General features: G+C 46.9%; 1 long non-coding RNA gene across 7 annotated transcripts; it reads left to right on the forward strand.

Annotated features, from left to right (window-relative positions):
• Positions 1 to 214: 214 nt before the first annotated feature.
• On the forward strand, positions 215 to 16604 carry LOC116597007. 7 transcript variants are annotated; one of them, XR_004288440.1, is made up of 5 exons: positions 215 to 3651; positions 6165 to 6237; positions 7459 to 7563; positions 7713 to 13690; positions 15721 to 16604. It is a non-coding gene; the product is annotated as an uncharacterized LOC116597007 (long non-coding RNA). The 7 variants fall into 7 exon arrangements; XR_004288432.1 differs by having other exon boundaries at positions 7713 to 13472; positions 13614 to 16588; XR_004288444.1 differs by having other exon boundaries at positions 7713 to 13418; positions 13614 to 16588.
• Positions 16605 to 17076: the final 472 nt, after the last annotated feature.

Here is a 17076-nt window from a genome sequence, read left to right on the forward strand (position 1 = left end):
GAGTGGACTGACATATGGCAGGCACTCACTTGTCTGGTTAATAGAAGAATAAATGAGGGTGCCTGGGTGGCTCAGTCAGTTAAGCATCTGCCTTTGGCTCGGGTCATGATCTTAGGGTCCTGGGATCGAGCCCCACTTTGGGTTCTCTGCTCAGCAGGGAGTCTGCTTCTCCCTCTCACTCTCCCTCTGTGCTCTCCCTCCATCTCTCAAATAAATTAAGTCTTTAATAAAAGAGGATAAATGAATGAACAAACTACTTAAGGACAAACATATAACAATATATTGAGAGACTCTAGAGACTTTTAGAAAAATGTTTAACCCAACGAATGATCACTGTTCATAATTATGAATTGGACTGTCTCTGATAACTCCTCTAACTGTACTTTTCTGGTTGGATCACTGATCAAGTTTTGTCTGGTGTTGTAGTACCTGCACTGTTCCTGAGCATCTCTTGTTTCCATCCCATAGAGGGAACACAATTAAATCTTTTCTCAGAATTATTCAGCTTGCTGTCACCAAAGATGGTCGATAACTGTCCTCAAGGTACACATTGCAATTAGTGTTTGAGATTTCTCAGGCCCTGCAGGACAGGACTTGGTAGGTGCAATGCTGAGGCTATAATGAGATTCTGTCAATGGGCATCATTCAAGCTTAGCAAGGAGTCCGGGGTGAGAAGCAGAAGTGGGCAAGCGCAGGAGGGCACTCTGCAGGAGAGAGGCACCCTTGGGACATTGATGGGTACCCGAAAACCAAAGTTGGTGTTAGAACCAGAGAGCCCTCCACATGCCCAGCTAGTAGTAAGGGCCGGTGAGAACAATCACCAGAAGGTTCTGGAAGAGTTGCACAAACCTAATGAGCAGCTACACTTTCCTGACCCTGTCATGTACCGGCAGTCTCCTTGATGGTCCCTGGCAGGGCTGTTCCAGACCTGAATAAAAGACTGGAAAAGGCTATTACCTTACTTCATTCAGTCAAGTCTAAGATACCCTTGGATGTAAGACCCACCATTATTTTATGTAAGAAGGGAAAAACACTGTCAGTAGACTGAGGGGTGCCTTTAACAACAGTCCTGACTGACCTAGGAATCAATCACAGCAGAGTTTCTTGAAATTAATTTTCATGTCTTCTGAGAAATTTAGCAATGAAACAGCTATCTCGATGACAGAAAGTAACACAGCTTGTCTGTCCTTGTTGGTCTCTCCCTTTCGGAGGTTTCTGAGGCACTTGGTTGTTCCTTTGCAAGAAAACATGGACTTAATGATCATTCCTCTGTGACAAATATTCGTTACTAATACCACATTTACATCCTACTGTTTGGCTTCTGTGCCTTTCTGAGTACAAAATAGCTTGTCATTTCAATGCTGAATCATGGTGGAATTTTTTTTTTTTTTTTTTTTTGAGAACATTTCTAAATGGCAGTTAAGCTCTCGGGTTGAACTAACAGATGCACATGCCTCACAACCGAAGTGGGGACTGTGTGAGAAGCCAAGTGGCTACACAGACAGGCAAAGGCAGTGTTGTCATAACCCCCACCACTTAGACCAACAGCTAAGGCACGGCTGACTGGGATAAATCTGGATTCTAGAGCTGTTTACGTTGTGAAAAACTGCATCTTGGAATCGGTAGAATACAATGATTTTGTCAGATTCCATGATCTGGGAGAGAGTTCTGCGCCTAAGACGTGTTTCTTGAATGTCCTCTGTTTGCCGGGGAATGTTCTAGACCTACGGTCGATGGTTTCCCTAACCACGTGGAGCTCACTCACACTGAGTAGGGAGAACACAGGATCAATGAATAACCAGAGAAGTAATCACGTGGTTTTGAGTGCAGTGAAAGAAGTGGATGGGGCTGAGATAGAGCCTCACAGAGAGGAGGGTCAGGGTGTGTCAAACATTTATGCTAAATCCTCTCCAATCTTGCTGATTTCCAACTGAGTGGACTTTTTGATTTCGGTCTCTGAGAGTCGCTGAGGGCCTGCAGGGTGATCGCCTGCCAAGGTTTGCCCAGGACAGAGGGGTTTCCTGGGATGTGGGAATGGCAGTCCAGAGACGGGCAGTCCCAGCCCCCCTGGCACACTTGGTCTCCCTGCAGCGTTCCAGCTCGGTTTCCTTTTGGTTTAATATTTGCATTACTCTCACCGTATGGAGTAAAGTTTGATGCTAACCTTAAAACTGTGACTTATTTTCTTCCACTTCCATCTCTTCTATTTGCATAAAAAGAGGTTAATTTGATAGATAGGAGTAAAGTCTTATAATCCCCAAATGCATTCAGTCGGTGAACAGCACTGATTAAGCTCCTAGGTCACGTCCTGGGGGTGGGGGGTCGCTGCAGTGGGGGGGCCAGGTGGCCCCGAGGGGGAGGGGCGCCTGTCTCAGAGGCTGGAGGAAGACAGGGACCGTCCACCAAGTACTCCAGGAGTTGCCAGGAGTGGGCGTCTGATGATGCGGAGGTGAGGAAGGCAGGGGAAGCTGCCTTCTGTTTGTAATTTTTTTTCACTTTAGATGAACAATACGAACCACAGGCTTCAAAGAACAGCAATTTTCTTTGCCTTTGAAATGAGGTAAGAGCAAAAACAACGTCATGCTTTCATGTTAGGAATCATTTTGGTCACACGGCGTGGCTCTGTTATGTAACTAAAAGACTGGCTCAACTCTGGACTGCAAACGCTTTCATGACTATATGAAATACATCATTTTTCTCTTTAAACCAATGGAACGTGTATTCTTAGCTTTTCCTTCAAGGAAGGGGCCCCCGCGTGGAGAAGCCATTTCCGCTTCTGTGAGCTAATGCCGTGGTTGGGGCTCAGTGACATTGTCGTCTTTATTAGGGTTCACGAGCCCTCAGGGAACATCATGTCCCATCTCTGCCTTCAGCTCAGGGTTGACCGGTAATGACTCGCCCGTCTGCGGCAACAGTCAACAACTACTGTGTGATTCCTTTTCTTGCCCCTGCCCCTCTCCATTCCATATCCCTCCTCTCTCTCTTAAACAATTAGTTCCTTCTTTAATGGCTCATTGCTCTGAACACTGTGGTCTGTCTTAGAAGCACTGTCCTCTGAACCAAGCCACCAACTCTCTACCTGATCACTGTTGTTTATTATTATTATTATTTTTAAAGATGGAGGTTGTCATATGAAAATGGGGGCCTTGACTCTTGAACCTATGTCAAAACTTTATTTAGCTCACACATGGCCAGGAAATAGAATGTAGGTATGAGAACGTGTGTGGTTGGGCACGCTCACGTGTGCGTGTGTGCACGCACCTGAAATAGTACAAAACCGAAAAGACATAAAGTTAAGTAAGATTGATAATCAGTTTTTAAATGAGATGTGTTTTACGGGTCGAAGTTATTTGAAAGCTGAACAGCTGGTGTCAAAAATAGACTTCCCATTCCTTCCAAAGTGTGGCAAAAATAACCACATGCCTTTCTTGGCCTCCTGACTCTCACCCCAGAGGGTTTTCTTGTATAGGAACCAACAATGCCTTGGATGGAAACTCTGGATAGGCTAGTCATTATTTTAAGATTTAGGAGATTGCAGATTCTTGGCAGACCTTGGTTGTTTTTCTAGAGTAGTAGGCAAGTAGTTGGACAAAAAGCAAGAAGCCGATCTACGCCGCTGGCTTTGGGTTCTTCGTGAACAAATGAGACAAGGTGAGTGACTGCTCTGATCTTCCTGCCCTTGCTCCGTGAAGAAAGGTTCTGGTGGCTGCAGCCCTGGTGTGTGGCTCTTAGTCTCTTGGAAAACAACGGGACCTTTCCCCTTTGCCTTTAGGCTTGCCCGCCACTGGGAGGAAGACCTAGACGATGTGTGTCTGGTGCCAGCACAGCCCATCGAGGGGTTAGAAATAGTAGCATTGCTTGTGGAGGGAGAACAATCACTCCATTGTCAGATTTTCCCCCACTTTTCATCCAAACGCTGGGCTGCTTTGTAGCACAGTTGGAGATACTGTGTTGAGGAGCCTTTGCTCATGGCAACGTTTCCTCTGTTCGCTTTCTGCTGCTTCTTACACTGGAAAATTCCATCCTTTAACACTGGGATTGTATGTCACCGTTGCTGAAATGATAGACAGAGTTCACTTAATTTGCTGCAAGCATGAGAGAGAGCCAGAGAGAATGGGAGAAGCATAGCATTCCCTTGTATAAAGAGAGGATTGAACAAGGTCAGTGAACCAAAGAACCAGCAGGTCACAAACCTCAGGGGGTCATGAAAATCTTCCCAGGTTTCTTGCCTTTAAGAGCAAAAATGATGCGTGTTTAGATTTAAAAAAAAATTTTTTTTTTTAAACGAATTTAAGTTTGGCCATGATAACTGAGCTGGAGAAGTATTTGAAGGCTCATTATTCTTGTTTCTGTACTTTAGCATGTTTTTCAACATTTCAATGATAGGAAGTTCTTTTTAGAAAGCATTTAAATGTTTCTATCTCTCATCCCAGAATGATTCCAGAACCCCTGAGTGGGTATCATGTACCCATGCGTGGCAGGGATGGTGGCCGAACTGAGCATGCTCGTAGAGTTGGCCTCAGTCACTTTAACTGAGGTGAACCCCCAAAGCTTCTAACCTGTTGTACAGTTTCAAGGCCCTTATTCTTAGCTATATGTTCTTTGGTCCATATCTTGAGTGGATCCTTTGTTAGAGACTAGAAGTGTTAGCAACACAGATGCTGAAATTCATGTTGTTAATGCAGTAAATTACCTGATGCTAATCTTCTTTATCTGAAAATGATCTTTTTCTCATCAAAATCTATCCCTCTGAAGATGCCCCTGGACTTCAGAAACTAAATATTACAGAAAGAAAAGACAGTGACAATTATGTCTACTTTTGGTTTTCATTGATAAAGAGCCAATGATTGCATAGAAGTGATTACAACTAGCCCTAAGTTGATTTTCTAAGCACAAAATATAGGAATTTCAGACATGAGGTCATGAAGGCGATTTTCCTAATTAATTTCAACCTGTGTTTTAATGTAAGCACCAAACAGCTAATACAAAATAATTCTTTTATTGACTTCCTACTCGTATCTGGTGGCCTTGCAGTTGTCACCATGAAATTTATTGTCTTGTCATTGTTTCCTAGTGACTTTTGGGCACAGGAATGGTAGAATTTGGGACGCCTAGGTGGCTCTGTTGATTAAGCATCTGCCTTTGGCTCAGGTCATAATCCCGGAGTTCTGGAGTTGGGTCCTATATCAGGCTCTTTGCTCAACAGAGAGCCTGCTTCCCCCTCTGCTTGCCACTCCTCCTGCTTGTGTGCCCTACCCCCTCTCTCTGCCAAATGAATAAATAAAATCTAAAAAAAAAAAAAAAAGGTGGTAGAATTTTCTAGAAATAGGCCATGTGGGCACCTTGTAAAGTTTATGGGTTTTAGATGCACACTCCAGAAATTCTGTGTTAATCCTCACATTCAATTAAATTTTAAAATATGTTGAATACTAAAGATTATACCAACATGAAATTTACAATGTATGTGCAGAAGATAGAAAATATCTTTTACTCCCAGTCTCTTCTTTTCATAATACACTGTATTGGACATCTGTGCATGTCTCTCACCTCCTGGCCCACCTTTGATGCCAGCCATTGCTGGCAGGTGGACCCAGACCATGCCTTGTTTCAGCTGCACCATATGTCTCTCTTTCAGCCTTGGGCTCCTCAGGGACTGTCTCCTGGTCTCCTGAACATGCCTGTACAATGTAGAAGTTGTAAGGGAGTCAACACCCCATAAGACCACCTTCCAAAAGAGAATGGAAGTCCATGGGATAATGCTTTCCCTTTTCTTTCCTCAGGCTGAAAATTCCATTGTGTCTTCTACACAGCTTCTTAGAAGGGTCCTCACAGGAGACGAGGTGGACCACATGGCCACCTTCTCTCCTTCCTTCTTTGCTTCACTCCCTCCTGTCTTGACTCCAGTTTGCTGGGATCACTCTCCAAAATAAGTTTCCTGTACAAAAGCTTTTGTCCCCAGCTCTGCTTTCTGTGAGGAACCCGGGCTAGACATTAGAATAATGTGCTAGAGTTAAGATATGAATATGGATTGCGCAGGGATTGGGTGGGTTGTATATCTCTGTGAGTGGCATTCAAAGAGAAGCTTGGGAAACACTGGGCCGGATGTCTGTTGGACTCACAGCATGTCAAATGAGAATTGTCAGGTCCCCATTCTGCTCTAACAGGTTGGTGGGTGTCTGAGTCTACCATGAAGAACAGTGGAAGATCCCCAAGCCTTGTCAAGCCTGTACAACACTTGTGAGTATGTATGACATCCAAGGGAAACAGAGAACAAAATGAAACAAAATGTTTTCACCAACTTTCAGAGATCCCCCAATCTTGGGAGTCTTCTGCACTATTTCTGGTTCTAATTCTAAAACTGCAAGTGATGCTGGCTTCTTCCAAGGAAATTGGTGGCCTGACTCCAGGGCATGGTCTCTGCCTACAGGGAAAGGTGGAGGAGACCCAGGGAGGGCTTTTGTCCTGATCCCTCCCAGGGAAGGGTGGCCTTTGCCTCAGCCAGGTTTTTGGCTGGATGCTCCGGATTGTGAAATCTACTTACCCCCCTACCCCGTAGCCTTTTTGTACCTGTAGTGTCTAGGCCAGTTCTCAAAATGTGATCCCTGGACAAGACCATCTTTTTCTGAAGGGAAATTTTCCACTAGGGGCAGGGTCGGGGGTGGGGGTAGAACTTCCAATTCTGGGTCCTTCCCCAGATCTCCCACAGTCTGTTCTGAGAGCCTTCCAGGTGATTCTGATGCTGGCTCAAGTTTGAAAACCACCTCCCTGGGCTTTTTCTTTCTCACCGGGGTTTGTGGGCTTTGGGGGGCCTTCAATGTGGATTTCACACTCCTTCCCAGAGAATGAGCTCAGGAAACAAAAGACGCCTTGATTAGTCAGGAGGAGAAAAGAGGCTAGAACTGTGTAGGCAGCTACCCAGCTTATAAGCAGATCATATTCTGGACTTTGGAAGTCAGCTGTTTGGAATGTGAGCTGTTTTCCTAGGAATGGTAGAAAGGTTCCCACGCCAGCACACAGGGCATATTTAATCCTGAATCTAGCTGAAATACTGCTGTGTCACAATGAAAAAGAGCAGATCACAATGCTCCCGTAGTATTAGCAACCACTCAAAGCAGAAGAAAGTGATAAATGAAACACAGAGATAGTATTTTATTTTGGCTCACATTGGGGGGTTAAGAAAAGGTGGATTTGCAGGCAGACGACAAGGTATAAAAGGGGATTTGTCAAGACTGAAGGAGTTGCTGGCCTTTCTCTTTAGAATGTCATGATACTAATTCCTTTAGTTCTAGTTTCTTAAATGTGGTTCTGGACTGCCCCCCCCCTTTTTTGAAGGCAAGTTTCACACTAGGAGGGTGTAAAGAATTCTGAGAAAGTCGGCAAGAGTTGAAAAGGAGAGTGGAAAGAGTAAGGGGACTGAAGAGAATGTGATGTGTTTTCTGTTAACTCGATCATCCACAGAGACAGAATTACCCTGAGGAGTGAGCAGTGAGAGACGGATGGGTCAGGATTCTCCCCTTGACAAAAGAGGACAGAAAGCAGACAAAAACTGACCGCCCACTGTCGGTAAACCACTTTTCATTTTGATAAATATCCGTGAATGATTAGTCTTATATGAAAAAAACACCCGACCGCATGGTTCGAGAACCTTCTCTCTCATTGTATTGCCTTGAGACAATCCCATTTCCTGTCCCTTGTCCCTTGTCTGACAACAGATGGGCAGCTGACCAGAGGCCTTGACAGTGTCCACTGATTTGGTGTCAGAAGGTGATCTGGACCACGCTGACGTCCCCCTTCCTCCTCCCAGGCATTCAAAGTAAGGAGTGCCCAGAGCATTCGTTCGGTACGCATTGGGAAGAGGTACGTGGCTAACTATGATCCTTTTACGTGTTTTCAAATCAAATGCTTCTAGCTAGGCTTCCTGGGTTGGCTAAAATCCTTTCTTCCTGGACTCAGGATGCATTTACTACCCATTCTATTTATGTATCATATGAATTATCATCACTGATGGTTGAATGGCTGGAGTCAGAGAAATGTGGTAGCCCTAATGGAATTAATTAATTGAATAATATTGCCTGACAAATGACTCTGTATACCAAAGAGGGCTTGAGACTTAATTACCGATGTCATTTATCTCTCTATTTGCACCCCAACAATAAGCAACTCCTTTCTCATTAACGTTGGGTCATTTTCCAAAAGGAAGAAAAGAGGCCAAAATATCAGGAAGGGGGAAAAAAAATTGATGTCTTTGTTCCTCATCTCATTATCCTGATAAATCATAACAGACTCTGTTAATTAGATGGGCAGTCTTAACTGGCTGACTCCTGTCCAACAATTACCTCAGAAAGAAGCACCACTGGGAACATTGCCTTCCCTTGGGAAGAGATGAAAGGAAGTCTGTAACAAAAAAAAAGGGATCGTTCCCCCAACCGTGCTGGGGGGATCACAGTTGTCAAGGCAAATTTTGAGACTGAAGGGCGGGACCTGTTTCAGGGATGGTGCCTGTGCTTTATGGCGACATGGGGTATCTGACACTGCCTTCCTAATCTAAGGCTTAGGTAATGGTGCTCGGTGCCTCAAACTCCCCTGGGGAGATTAGAGCCTAATTAAAACAGGGGAACAGGTGTAAGAGGGCCTGATTTGATCTGGTCAAATTAATTGCTGAGATTGGGCTTGCATTTGGTGACTGGAAACAGTGAATTAACTGTCACCGGAATACAGCTAATCCCTCGGTCTCACCGCGACTGTGTATAAAACAGACTGAACTTGCTGGGAACACAAACACAGAGGGATTTGAAGGCAGGTACGATGCATCCTTGCATGGGAAAGCCTGGGCAGTGAGCCTAGCCCCAGAGGGAGGCCACCATCAGACACTGTCTGCCTGGGATGGGGCTGGTTTACGCCCGTTGTCCCTGAAAAATTATTAATAGGGCCCCCTTTCATTCTCAAAATAAAATGTCCCTGCATGGACAATAAATCAAATGGCTGCTATATTTTAATGCCAATTTTAAGCTACTTTTTTTTTCTTTACCAGAAGAGTGGTGTTATAGGTTGAACTGCATTCTCCCAAAAGGTATCAAAGTCCTAACCCTCGATACCTATGAAAGTGAACATTTGGAAATTTGGGTGTTTGCAGAAGATTAAGTTAAGATGATATTATCAGGGGGACCTCTGATCCAATAGGACTGGTGTGCTTAGAAAAAGGGATCTTGGGATATTTGGACAGAGAGGCACACAAGCACATAGGGAGAATGCCATGTGACGGTGCGGGCAGAGATGGACAGGATGCTTCCCCAAGCCCAGGGGTGCCAAAGATTGCCAGCAAACCAGGAAAAGCTAAAAGAGAGGCCCGGAGTAGACCCCACCTCACAGCCCTCAGAAGGAACCAACCCTGTGAACTCCTTGATCTCAAGACTCCCACTTCTAGAACTTCGAACCAGAACGTTTCTGTTCTTGAAGCCGCCCATTGGTAATGTTTGTTATGGGCCCCCTAGCAAACTCATTCAAATGTGTGCTGGTTTCCAATTGTCTGAAAACACTCTCATTACTCTTAGTTTGTACAGTTCACAGAAATGAGCTCTGTTGGTGGCAAAGACCAGTACAAGGCTGGTGTGAGAAGTCATCAGTTCACTGACTTCTCAGTGCCAGTGCTGGGGGTGGGATGAGGGAGACAGACATGGTTCCTGGTGTCCAGGAGCAGCAGTTTGGTGGAAGGGAGGCAGTGCACATGACCTTGTATTTAATTAGTTAGATATAAATATGTATCGACTATGCAGAGAAGGGAGGGAAGCACATCCTGGGGCTGGAAAGAAAACATCTCCTAGAGAAAGGGACTTCTAAGCTGACCTGATAAGCAAGGGTTACCTGGATGAAAAGAAATAAGGGATCTGTGGGAAAGAAAAAAGAAATAAGAAGCATGTGTGGAGTGTGTAGGGCAAGAGAGAGCCAGAAGTGTACGCTGAAGTGTACCCAGAGAAACCCAGAGAAACTGCAGGAGCAGAGAGAGAAACTGGAGAGGGCCGAGTTCCAGGTGAAGTCGCAGGTCTTCCTCTCAGCCCTCATCACCTCATTGATGAGAAGTTTAAAGACACATCATGTCCCAGACCCTCCCCGCTAGGGGCTGGGGGATACAAGTGGTGGAGACTAACAAGCAAGCTGCCAATCAAGCAGTTGATGGCCCAGGGCTGGGAAAACAGGTGGGAGCAGCCAGAGAAAACAAAGCCACCTCTTCTGTCTTGAGAATTCCTCTGAGGTGAGTCTTGAGGTAAAGCTATATGCAATGGCTATGGAGGGGATAGGAGAAACCGAAAATGTTTATCCTTGGTTCAGAAGAAGGGAACCCATTGGTCCCTGAGCTTTCTGGCCAGTAGTTTTCATGTGACTAGACTCGGAGAGATCACATATTCTGTCCAGAAGCACTGATTCTTTCTAAGTGTCTAATGTGATTCTATTTACCTGAAGCAGAATTTGGGTTTCTCCTTGTCTAGGTTTCATTTAGGGACCTGGCAAGACATTTCAGAACATTCTACAGAAAACCTTTGTGATGCCCTCTTGCCTTGGAGGTGCCAATGCCCCACATCCTCGGGCCTTGGTTATTGGGACCCACCGAGATGACGCCATCTTGGATTTAGGTTTCTATCTCCTTGGCTAGAGTCTGAGGGAATATTGAAATCAGTAGATTCAACCCATACTGTGCAGAGGGCTTTGAACTCTAGGTTTGGGGGTTCTTAGGTGCTACCCAATCAGAAGGGGCCATTAACAGTGCCATTTGCAAGATGGATTTCTAGGTTGGATGTTTGTCTTCTCGAGTTGACTTTAATTATCTGTCTCTGGTGGGCCCCAGGACAAAAAGTTTTGGTCAGGCAACACTGGGCTCTGGTTTTGTAGGCATGGCATTCATTATGTAAGCATACAGGTCTGCATTTCAAAATGAAAAATAACAATAATCATTAAAGTTTCTTTAGCCTTCTTGTGTCCAAACCACTCTTGCAAAACCACCTCTGGATGAGCTTTAAGTGTCAGCAAATCAGAAACATGTGGATTTAATTTCCTTTGAAATACACCAAGGGAACGAGGGGCAATGGGGCTTGGCAACCAGCTTCTTTGGGTTTGCCAAACCCCAAATATCTCACACTCAGGAAGCACCGTCCTGCTGGCCCCCCGCAGTCTTATCTGGCCGGTCCAGCCACCACATTTCTTGCTGTCCCAGCTAGGTTTACTCTAACCATTAGGCTGTTCTCTTGGTCTACTCAGCTGCCAGAAGGACGCTGTTAACACCACCCACATGCATAACAGAGCCTTGGAAGAGGGCCAGGCTGCAATGAGGTGTCAGGTTGGCTCTGGTCTTATCTGGACGAGCAGACCATCTTTGCAGCCATAACCGTGTCTTTAAAACCCCAACCTACTGCGAGAGAGTTTTTTCCAACTTGACTTCTAGATGGGAAAATATTTGGCTTTTATGGTGGATGATGGTATCAGGCCCCAAATATATCAGGTTTCGTGACCATCCAACTCTCATGCGTATAATGTGAAACAGGTCCATACTCTGCGAAGACCACAGCCGCCGCACCATTAGGTTCCAAGGTAAATACGGGCCCACAGACCTCCTGGGGAAATAGAGAAGAAGTTTCCTTAAAGGAGAGGAACCCCACAGGCGGGTTGTCATTATGCGTCTCCAAACCCCTGAGCTCCTGGTCTACTCTAATCGAAGAATAAGGACATGCCGATGGGTCAGTGTTGTTCCTGGTCCATTGTTTTTCTTTCTGGATATTCACGCCTCTATTTTCCATGTCTGGTGTCTCTTTTACCTTAAATAACAATGTGCCCTTAATGCAAAGGACACACTGAACCTTAAAAAAGTACTTTTCGCATTTGAAACAACTAAGGCTTTGGTGCCTGTATGTCACATATTTACATATGCTGACTTTTGATATCTTCATCTCCCTGAAGAGGCCACTGAGGCAGCCCCAGAGAGACAGAGTAACCTACACATGACCCAACTGGTCAGTGACAGCCGCGCCTTGACCTTGGGCTGCTGAGATCCAGAAATGGTGTTCTTTCCAGTACATGCTGTTGCCTCCTACTCCGCCGTGATGGTTCATTTTATGTATCAACTTGTCTGCCCAGATATTTGGTCCAACGTTATTCCGAGTGTTTTCGTGGAGAGTGTTTGGGGAGGAGAATAACACTTAATAACACTTACATTTTGGTAGACTGGGTAAAGCAGGTCCCCCACCCCCCCCACCCCCGCCTTGCAGTGTGTGGGGACCTCATCCGATCTGTTGAAGGCTTGGATAGAACAAAAAGACAGACTCTCCCTTGAGTAAGGGATGCTTCTCTTGCCTGTTGCATTGAGCTGGGACACTGGCTTTCCCTGCTTGGGCTTGAACCGAAATGTCAGCTCTTCTGGGATGTGGAGCCTCCTGGCCTTGGGTTAGAACTTCACGGCTGACTGTCCTGGACCTCGGGCCTTTAGAGCTGGACTGGAAATATACCCCTGGCTCCCTTGAGGATCTCTCTGGCCTCCTTACCCTGAAGATCTTGGGATTTGCCAGCTTACACAATGGCATGAGCAAGTTCCTTATAATGCCCCTGTCTCTGTCTGTCTGTCTCTATCTCCATTTATCCTATGGGTTCTTCTTCCCTGGAGAACCCTGATACAACCATTTCTTACTTAATCTGCTAGGCAGTCCTGCGAAGGTGAAGGATCATCGCTGCTTGCTAGAAGAGGGAAAACCTAGAACATGCTCATTTTCTCCACTCACCTGGACCTGCATAGACTCCGGACATCAGGACTAAGAGCAGAATCCAGGGGCACCCATTCCTCACTCTGTCCTCTTTCCCAAGTCTTTGGTAAAGCAGCCACAGATGGCGTCGTTAGGTTACTTCCAGAGTCATTGATCTCCAGACCTTCTCAAAGGCAAATCTGCCTGAGGATCAGGTGACAGAGAGGCCGCTGCTGTTTTGTTTGTTTTTCAAATTCCACCTTGTAAATACCAGCTACAGAAAACTGTGTGGTGAGGAAGGAATCAGCCTTGCAAGTTCCCACCTGGAAATAGGGAATGGATCCTCAAGGGTAGAATTACCTCTGAACAATTGGGTGCTGAGCACGCCACAGGGATAGCTGGCTGGTGGAATTTGTGTGCAAGCAAGGGCAAAACTTGTATTATCTTTGTTAGTTCATGGAAACGCCAAGGCCATTCTGTGGGTCGAGACTACTGACACCTATCCTGGGTGTTTACTTTGCAAGGCCTTCTCCTGGCTCAAGCCACCCCAGCCTCGGGGTTAAGAAGAAATCCCGTTCTCTACCCCCCCCACCCCCACCCCCTGTCTCTTGCTTTGACAGTATCCAGCGGTGGCAGTCCAGGGCAACAGCGGAGCCAGGAAACGCTGTCCTGACGGTCTCCTGAAAGCCAAGGGCGGTTGGTGAAGGAACGCTTCTATCCACTTGCATCTTCGCCTGCTCTTGCCAAGTGGTCAGAAGCTCAGGCGGGGGCGGCTGTGGCCTTCTACTGCTATGTCCAAGCAGCAGAGAGAAGTCCTGTGCTGGGCGTCAGCAACCCCCTGGGGCGCGCACCCCACCCCCACCCCTGCATGCGCGCCCTCTGTTTCTGCAGGAGCTCAGAAGCCAGGGGCAGAGAAGGACTGCTAGGAAGGCAAGGCCGGAACTGATCCTGCGAAGATGGGGCAGCAGGTGGGACTTGGTGCTTGCCAGCGGGGAGCTTTGGTTTTCATTAATGAAATCTAGCCAGTTGCCACCCGGGGACAGTGGGGACAGGCATGGGATCCTTGGACGGCGTTAAGTGAATGGGATTCAGTCTGGCCAAGGGGGGAAAACATTCTTATCCTGTAGCTGAAAACCTCCGCTGTCTCTCTCAGCCCCCCAGCCCTAGAACAATATGATTTTCAAAAGATCTGGTTTGGGCTTCACACTGTGCACGAGTCGCTGTGAGCAGGCAAAGGGGAAAAAAAAGAAGTTTTCCATTTAAAAAAATGAGCCTCAAATTCACTCGTTCTTCCTGAAGCCAAAAGCTCCTGATTTCTACTGGCTTCTCTCTGATGGATAATGGGTAGTTTTTCATACTTTGAAAAGCACTGCTTTTTTTTTTTCTCTCCGGTTGAGTAAGCTCTTTTGAGTGGGGGTTAAACTAGAAAAGCCATTTCTCATGGAAATGGCTTTATTTCCATTATACCCACACAGGCTTGTTTTCAGAGCCGCTCAGAGGTGCTGGACAACGTACTCTGAATTGAGGAGGAAAAGGGAGATGGCTGAAACACTTGCTTTGAGGGACGAAACCAAGCAAAGAGCTCTATTCATTCATACTGACCTTGGATATAGAGATATCAAGTAATGCTACGGTTCAGGCCTAATTATTTGCTGAGGAGCAGGCAGGGCTCCTGTTCCACGTTTTGTAGCCGTGATCCTTCCCCCGCGGGGGGCCCCGTATCAGATGCTGCTCCCCCGTGGGCCGGGTGCGTTTGATGGGTCCTGGCACTGCCTGGTCACATTCCATCTCAGCAGAGCCATCCTTAGCGGCCAGCCAGTGCAGTGTCATTGGTGATACCACAGAATAACACAGACCTGCCCGTGTGACGCTGGTGGCTTTCTACCTGGCTGGTGGCTTTCTCCCCCCCACCCCCCAAGTACTTCCAGCCTGCCAAAGGATCAGATCGCGTGTTAGATTTACTTAAGGTAGCCTTTACAAATATTGATTCAAGTTGAAATCTCCCCACTCCAAAATAATAATATAACAATAATAACAGATGCCTCGCCCGACCCCAGGTCAAGGTTGTAGAATCACGCGGGGGTGGAGCCTGGGCATGGCCAACATTTCACAGAAATCTCAAGCGGGTCCTTCTAGGGAAAGCCGGGGCTGGACCTGTGAACTAGAGGAAGGAAAGCTGTCTCTTGGCCTTGTTTTCAGGGATTTCGGGGTCGTCTGGCTCTGTGGTCGGTGCTGCCCCGTTGGTAGGTATGAGCTAAGGGCAGCCCAGTGTACTCATGGTCCTGGAGGGGGTCGGTTTCACTGTTGTGAGCCCTGTTGATAAGGAAACAGACGCGTCACAGGCCAAGTGCACCAGGCAGGAGAACACACACACACACACACACACACACACAGAGGCCCTCACCCTGGTCACATGGCTGGGTGTGCGGGGTATCCAGTAACCACAGGAGCTGCAGTCCCATGACCTCGACTTCTCGTCTGTGGAACTGCGCTCACCCACATTCTGGTTTCCCATTGTATAAAAAGGTGCTTAATTTCTATTAGTAGCATTAGAAACCTTTTTTCTTATGACCCGTGGAGACTTTCTAAGCCCCATAAAGCCTATCCCCCTTGTTGTTGGTAGGCCCCCAGCCCTCTCCAGTGATGACAAAAAGGCTTACAGGAGACATACTTTAAATATAAGGGCATAATCAGGCTAAAAGGAAAAGGATCGGAGAAGATGTACTGTGCCACGTCAAAGCCTAAAAAGCTGGCGTGGTGATCTTAAGATCAGACAAAGTCAGCTTTAAGATAAGGAGTATCCACAGAGGCAATCCCCCAACCCCAGAAGGCAGTCCCCCTTCTGCCCGCCCTCCCACTGTCTGGGCGCCCAGCCCTTAGACTCTGCCGCCTCCGTGGGAATGGGGAACTGGGTAGGGGTGCCTGGGGGCACTTCTCTGGGCACTTCTCGGGGCTCTTACTGCCTCCCTTTCTTTTCCCTTCTGCTCCCATCTTCCAGGCCCTTGGCATAATCTCATGCAGGGATTTAGCATTTACAAAAGCAGGAATCCTTACAGCTGGCTCCGATCCCTAAGGCAAGGAAGTGTGAAGCTTGGCTGCCGGTTGGAAATTGGTGTGGGTGGGGAATAAGGGAGCCAAAGACGAATTAGTACTTCAGCCATTGATCCTGCCCAAATACCTGCCACCTCTCCCAGGGGCTCTCGGGCCTCCCCAGGCTCTTGGTCTCTTGTTTGGACAAGAGCTGCAGACGTGCTTGACTTTCCTATCTTTTCCCTTCCTGACCCCCGACTTTAACCTGGGTAAAGCCGCTCTCATTTTTTTTGCAGGAGCCGCTTGGCTCCCTCAAAAGCCCTGGTCGAATTGAGCAGAAGGAAGTTATTCCCCCAGCGAGAGCATATGGATGGGAGATGTGGCTTCGGGACCAAATCCTCACTCGGGGTGGTTGCTGGTCTGACCCGGCTCTCTGTGCAGAGGTCCTCTTGGGGAAGAGAGAGCCGTTCTCACTCACTGACCCAGGCGTGTTCTGTCTTTTTTTTTGTTTTTAAAGATTTTATTTGACAGAGCAAGAGAGCACAAGCAGGGGGAGTGGCAGGCAGAGGGAGAGGGAGTAGGAGGCTCCCCATTGGGCAGGGAGCTTGAGGCAGGACTCACTCCCAGGACCTTGGGATCATGGCCTGAGCTGAAGGCAGACACTTAACCCACTGAGCCACCCAGGCGCCCCACATATTCTGTCTTACAAGGAGTTGCTCTGGTAGGGCAGCTGGGGTGGCTCACTATCAAAGGAGGTCTGTGGAGGTGAGCACCTGCATCATTTGGAGAGCTTCTTAGAAATGCAGATTCTCTCAAAAAAAAAAAAAAGAGTAAAATTAAAAATTAAAAAATAGGGGTGCCTGGGTAGCTCAGTGGGTTAAAGCCTCTGCCTTCGGCTCAGGTCATGATCTCAGGGTCCTGGGATCGAGCCCCGCATCGAGCCCCACATCGGGCTCTCTGCTCAGCGGGGAGCCTGCTTCCCCGCCTCTCTCTGCCCACCTCTCTGCCTACTTGTGATCTCCCTCTCACTGTCAAATAAATAAATAAAATCTTAAAAAAAAAAAACTGTTAAAAGTAGACCATCGTCCATGTGCTGAGTGTGGGAACCTTCACCTTCCCCCCCCCCTCCCCGCTGGGGGGATATTGAAGCATCCTCTGTAGTCTCTAGAATTTGATAAAACTCTAGAGCACAGTTTGAAACTGATTATAGTTATCTCTTTACCCACATGAAAAATATACTCATGAGATCTTGTTTAGCAAAGAAAACCGTTTACTAATCAAATTACGGTATAATCCAATTTTATATTAAGATAAAAGATATATA

This window comes from Mustela erminea, chromosome 1 (assembly GCF_009829155.1).
Source record: "Mustela erminea isolate mMusErm1 chromosome 1, mMusErm1.Pri, whole genome shotgun sequence".
Classification (NCBI taxonomy): domain Eukaryota; kingdom Metazoa; phylum Chordata; class Mammalia; order Carnivora; family Mustelidae; genus Mustela; species Mustela erminea.